Raw genomic sequence first — 7,296 nt, 5'->3', positions numbered from 1 at the left:
AATAGCCATAACAAGACAAGTTCTAATCAATTCAAGGCAGTCAACCGCCTTCCTAACAATTTAAAACTACCAGTACTAAATTGCCAAAGGATTACATGTTCGTTTTTACCCTGACCTTTCACAATCTAATTTAAAATTAAATGCCAATATTTCGTTCCCAAAATTTTCATTTAATTTAAGTTTTAATAAAAAAATAAACCAATGTAGCTTTAACAACGCTACAGTATGATAAATCAAGAGCTGGAATGATTCAAATATTGTATAAAAAATAACTAATATTTTCTAGTGCTGTTTAAGAAAGGAATTAGTTTTAATTTTAAATACTTAGCTGAATTATATTCACAGTTGACAAGACCCGAGTGATGATAAAGACCTCACAACCTTGACTTAATGGTTTTTACGGCAACCTCAAAGATAGTTTTTGAAGTGAAAACTTCTTTAGGCGCGTTTTGGTTAGAGGGTAAAATCCTCGGTTCGCGTCACCGACATGCTAATGATACTAACCTGCATGAAAAAGTCAGTCTCGCTGTGTTTTTTAACCGTAGACTTTGCCGCGGACTACTAACCTGCATGAAAAAGTCAGTCTCGCTGTGTTTAAAACTGTCCCGGCGGAGTATGAAAACAGACTGCGAAAATCAGTGACCTTTACGGCTTCCTCTCGCGATTTAAAAGTGAAGCCAATGTCGTACAATTCTGTAAGATGCGTCAAATTAAAGCTCTTAATATTGGCAATCTTATTGGTTACATTTTTAAATATTAAAAAAATTTCGAAATAATTTTGAGTATTGTTTACATTTTACATAGCGTTTACAATGACAAGAAAAAAGTAGTAAGCGAGGATTTTTTTTATTTTTTGGTCAGACAAAATTTGTCAGCGAGAAAGTTGTGTGAAACTAAATGAATATTTTTTTTGTAATTTATCATTTTTTTTATTGGAAGTTTAGTTTAGCCTGTAGTAGCGTATGAAGTGATGATGAGTGAACGTTTCTGCCGGAACTGTAGTTGGCGCATTGGCTCACTGATACCGTATTAACTCAATAAATTAGTTTATTGTGCAATAAAAATACCTTTACGAAAGAACCAAGTTAATTTAACTAATTTATTAGTTTTAAAAATATTGTGGGTTTAATTGTTATTGCAGTTATATACTTTATCCGTAAGTAAAGTTAAATTGACCACGTGGGAAGTTCAAAAGTGAGTATGAAACATATTAATATTTTTATTACAGATAAATGAATAATGAAAACAACGAATATATTTTTAAACATTTTTAATATTTGTACGAATATTTGTATTTAAAATTTAGCATTATTAATTTTAATTATGTTTTTAATATTTAACCTCTTCATCATGAAATGAGTATTATTACGGTATAAGATTTATCTTACTAGCGTGGTAAAATAGATTTCTAGTTATTTGATAATATTTTTTTCGTGGATTTTAAAATTGGAAAATTAAAAACGCGTCACATTTACAATTACAGATGTACTGCTACTATAACGTATTGTTAATTACTCTCAACTTAATAGTTCCGTTTTTCACTTCTATCGCTAGTCCCACGACTGCTACTGTTTTTTTTACTTTTAAATTATATTATGAAAATTATTTAGATCAACTGGTACTATTTCTTCATATATCCACAGTTAGATAGGCTTCCTAAATAATATATCTTTTGTTTAATTTAACAAATAGGTTGTGTTCATTTAAGTACATTGTGGTGTTAATTTGCTACACTTGTAGATAAAATTTTTAGAAGGGTAAAATACAAAATTTTATTAAGTTCCATAATTTGAAATTTCAATCAAAACTCAATAAAAAAAGTTAAAAGTTGGTTTCAATTCAATGTAAAACTCTCCCAAAGTGGCTAAAATCCTAGCCCAAGTAGTAACTCCCGATCATATCTATGTTTACCATTTTTAATTTAGGTATAAAAAGTAGAGGTTGAGTTTCATACAAACTTTTAACTCTTTGAGCTAATTCATTATCATGCATATTAATGGAAATTGCAACTATCATGCTGTTATCCAATTTTGGACTACGTTCCAAATTTCAAAAACTTTTGATCTTCGGAGGTAATTTCAAATCTATACAATGTTTGTACTTCAGAGAGAAGAAAGTGACTAATACAAGTTTTGAACTACAATACATGAAATCCATGCTGCCCATTCCATTTTTAATCAATAATCTCAGTCAACCAAACTCAGATTTTACGTCTACATTTTTTCCTGTTATTAAGATAACATTGCAGACTAAGCTAAATGTTCAAGTTTTGTATGAAACTCACTAATCCAATAAACAACTGTATCACACTGTTGATAGATTACTAACAAATTTCTTATAATTAACCTCCAGAGTATACTCATTCCTCATTTGTTTATTATGTGTCTTTCCCATTTCAAAAAGTCTAACTTTTAAAATGCTATAACCATTAAATCAAATTACTTGAAGGAAGTAATAAAACTTTAAACTTCTGTGTAAAAATAAAAATTGTTTTATGATGACAGCCTGGTTAGACGTTTACGTTTAGTAAATGACGATAAACAGCTATGGAAAGCAATCAATTGTTTTAAGCAGTAATCATATATGATATTTTTCTTGTAATATTTCACCAACAGAATGGAATAATCATTTCCAGGCTCTATTAAACCCTCCTATATTTGCAGACATTATATGTTATGTGAAACAGACCCAATCCTAGATTCAGAATTCATGAACACAGAAATTGACACTGTGTTAATGAAGATTTTAAAAAGCTTTTGGTTTGGACAGAGTATCATAGTAATTTTTCAAAAATGCTCCAGACATATTAATCTTAAATATTTTTTAAATATATATATATATATATATATAAAACAAAATGTTTGCAGAAGGGAAAGTTCCTAACAATTTAAAACAATAATTCTGTTTCTATTACATAAAAAGGATGATATTAATTCGGTTGTAAATTACAGAGGTTTATAGTTTATATACTACATAGGTAAAATATTTATAGTATTCAAAATAACAGGCTGTTCGGATAGGTTAATGACCATCTTATCATAACTGAGTTTTAGGCATGGGTTAGGAAGGGCTTCTCAAGATTGATAATCTGTTTTCCATAGTTTAAATCAGATTGGGAATGGAAAGAGATTCATTTTGTGTGTTCCTTTTTTTCAATTTTTGTTTGCATTAACCAAAAAGTGTTGATCTATAAATTACCATGCTTAGGAGTGTCAGCATTGATGTTAACTGTGTCAAAGGATTTGTGCGAGTGTACAGCTGTTTAAAACGGGTGTAAAATGTTAAAAGGGGATTACAAGAAGTTTTTAAACCAAGGTGGGCCACAGGCAAGGTTGTATATTGAGCCCATTACTTTTTTCACTATTTATTAACGATCTGCCAGACTTTGTGGGCGGAGGCTGCATATTTTTACAGGGATTAAGTGAATATGCCTCTCTATGCTAACGATATCACCCTCATAGCACCCACGACTACAAGTCTTCAACTTATGATAAACGAGTCAGAGTAATATTGTTATAATTGGAATCTAAAAGTTAGTTAAAATAAATCTTAAGTATTAGTATACAGAAAGGGGGTAAACTGGGAGAACTTAAAGATACAGAACAAAGACTTTATGGTGGAGAAGTGGTGTCCTACGCAGGAGTGACAAGGGTAAGTCTGTGCTGCTTACCATGGCCATAGACTGTGCCTCAAATAAGAGCTTGAAAAAGAATGTTCCTGGAAACAGCTACAAGTTGGTAAAAATTCAGCTTAGGTTGAAAAGGAAAACTTAAAGGAAATCGGAAGACCCTAAAAAGGAGGACGAAAACATAGAAAAGTCTGAGACATCCAAACGAACAAACCATTGCTGGGTAGGTGGTAGTGGAAGAAGCTGCTGTGGAATCCAAAGTTGGTGACAACATCAAAACTGAGAGGTCTGCTCCAAAGTGACAGTTACTCAGGACATGGAAAACCAACCTGTTCTCTCTTCCTGAAGAGGGGCCCCACCCTGAAGGGACTTTCGGTTTCAGCCAGGGAAAAAAAGGGGCACAATTCCGAAGAATTTCAAAAATATAGAAAAAATTGACCACCTGGGGGGAAAGGAGGTGGAAAAATAAAATGCCCAATTCAAATAAACCTCCACCATGCAAAGGGTGCTGGTGACATCTTGGGAAGGAGGTTTATCTCATCAGGCCTGGACATTGCCCCAATACAAGAACCTTGGTTCAATAAAAGAATTATCAGAGGCATAACGACACAGGTTGGTAACCTAATATATGATCAAACTGTTGAAACCCCCAAGAGCCTGTGTTTTTCTCTCAAAACAAATAAATTATTTTTCCTGTTACAGAATTAATAACAAGAGACTTGGTGGCAGTGGCAGTAGATATTGCCACCCAATAAGGGAAAAAAGAGGCAACTGTTCCCTCATCATACTTCCCTAATTCATCAACAAATTGTCCACCAATAGAAATAGAAAGTCTGCTGCAGTACTGCGGAAGAAGAGGAATGGCTCTAATTCTCAGCTGTGACAGTAATGAGAACCATATCTACTGGGGCAGTTTTAACATCAACAAATGAGGTGAGAAACTTCTCCAGTTCATCTTCACTCACGATCTTGAACTGGCAACCAAGGGTCAGAACCCACTTTTATTACTGAAGTAAGGCAAGAGGTGTTGGATATCACCAAAAGGCCTAAACACATAAACTTAGTTAGGTGGTATGTCTCATAAGAGGCCTCATTGTTGAGCCATCGTTTTGTTAAGCTGTTACATCCTTTAAGCTCTTTAAATTACCAGGGATAGACGGAATCTTTCCGCACTACTACAGGAAGGGTTAGATATTATTTTAAATAATGTAATAACCTTTTTCAGGAGTAGCTATGCTTTTGGTTACATTTCAAAGAACTGTAGGACAGCATTGGTGGTATTTGTGTTGGAAAAAGGTTGCGACTCATTTCAGCCTGTCATAAAGGCTGATCTGCCTTTCCTTCTTTCTGGTTAAAGTTATGAAAAAAATAATAAATAGACTCATAAGAGATGGTCTCATAGGGCAATGGTGGAGAATGATCTCTTGATGAAAGTAGAAGGGGGTATACAGGGTGAGTTTTAAGTCCCTTCCCCCCTATTTTTTTTTTTAAACCGTATAAGTTAGGAGGTTTAAAACTCCGTACATATTCGTTAGACCTAAATATCTTGTTTTTTCATGGGTTCATTGACTCTCCACCTCCAATGGGGGACGGTCCACGAGGAGTAAGCCGAGATCTTAAATGTAAGCATAGGTTGATATGCACATCAAATTAAAGGTCTCTGTAAGTAGAATACAATGCCGCAAACCAGACCTCAAAAGGTTCATCCTAATGAAAAATTACAGGGTGTTAAAATGTACAAAATAATAATGTGTTATTATCTGCGTTTTATCGCGCACCGTTTTAAAAGTTCATTTCAAAACAATTTTTCTATTGCTGTTTATTCTTTAAAAGAAACTTTATTTTGTTGTGTTTAATGATTTTAAGGGATCACTGGGAAGTCTGAGATCTAGGAGTTAACTAAAGGATTTAATAAGAAGTTGGTCATGTGATGTGTCGTTTAACATTGCCTTTTAACGCTGGAAACGGTGCTACAATCTGAATTAAAAAAAGAATAATTCGTAATTTTGTTAATAATAATTTTGTACAGAATCTGGGGTCTGCATTTTTAAATGTAATCTTTGACATAGTCCCTGTGTCGTTGTAAAAGTGAAAGTTGTTTGTTATCTGGGAGACATGTTATGTTTGGTTTCAGTTACTTGGGCCATTAAGTATCTGACCTTGTTAGTTGCAGTGTGGCTACTGACCTTGTTAGTTTTAGTGCTGTTAAAGTTAGAAAAACATGTCTCGCACTCTTCAAGAAAAAGTTGACATGGTGTTTATTTTTGGTGCTTCTGGGAATAATTACCACGAAACAATGAGACGATTTAATGAAAAGCATCCAGAAAGACCTGTTAGCAGAACCTATTTAAGGCAGTTAATAACAAAAATTTAGAGAGACTGGTAGCGTTACTGATGCAAAAACGTTCAGGCCGTCCTCCTTTGTCAGAAGAAGTTGATTTTGAGGTTCTTTGTACAGTCGTGGAAAATCCTCAAACCTCTTCGAGACAAATAGCAGACAATATCGGGGGTATCACAACACAAAGCAATAACTACCCTGAAGAAGCACAAATTTCATCCCTACAAAATTATGCTACATCACGCATTAAATGAAGATGACCCGGACAGAAGATTGCAGTTCTGTGAAACTATGGATAGACTAATTATAGCAAATCCAACAACCGTAAAATAATATCTGATTTAGTGATGAGAGTACATTTTACGTAAATGGTTTAGTGAATAGACCACAACTGCGATACTGGGATAACTCTAATCCCCATGTTCACAGAGAACATCATACCCAGTATCCCCAGAAAGTAAATGTTTGGGCAGGTCTCTTTGTAACCACGTGATTGGACCACTGTTTATTGACGGAAATTTAAATGGAGAAAGTTATTTACATATGCTCCAAAATAATATTCATCCATTAATAGAAAATACAATTCGGACTAATGTTGGGGAGTTTAATCGAGAAGAAGTAAGGTTCCAGCAGGACGGTGCTCCTCCACACTACGATGTTAATGTTCGTGGTTACCTTAATGTACATTTTCGTGAGAAGTGGATAGGACGACGCGGGGCAATAGAATGGCCGGCTCGGTCCCCTGACTTGAACCCACTGGATTTTTTTGTTGGGAACACTTGAAGTCTGTGATTTATTGTACACCAGTCGCATGTGTGGAAGATCTTCGAAACAGAATTACTGAGGCCTGCAGGAAGGTAACACCAGAAATCCTAACCCGTTGTAAGGAGTGAATTTGTTAACAGACTATACTACTGTCAGGAAGTAACAGGCAATCAGTTTTGAGCATCTACTACAATAAAAGGATAAGTAACAACCTACTAGTATCGGAATCATACAATTATTAGAACGGAAATCGCTGTTTGAAATAAAAAATAAATGGGTCTAAAATCTTTGTAAGACAACAATTCTTTAAATAAAATACTTACAAGGCGACACAACACATGATCGACTTCTTATTAAATCCTTTAGTTAAATTCCTAGATCTCGGACTTCCAGTGATCCCTTAAAATCATTAAACACAACAAAATAAAGTTTCTTTTAAAGAATAAACAGCAATAGAAAAATTGTTTTGAAATGAACTTTTAAAAAGTTGCGCGATAAAACGCAGATAATAACACATTACTATTTTGTACATTTTAACACCCTGTAATTTTCATTAGGATGAACC

The sequence above is a fragment of the Homalodisca vitripennis genome, chromosome X (genome assembly GCF_021130785.1).
Source record: "Homalodisca vitripennis isolate AUS2020 chromosome X, UT_GWSS_2.1, whole genome shotgun sequence".
NCBI classification, from domain to species: Eukaryota; Metazoa; Arthropoda; class Insecta; order Hemiptera; family Cicadellidae; genus Homalodisca; species Homalodisca vitripennis.
Note: the sequence above shows the minus strand (reverse complement) of the source record.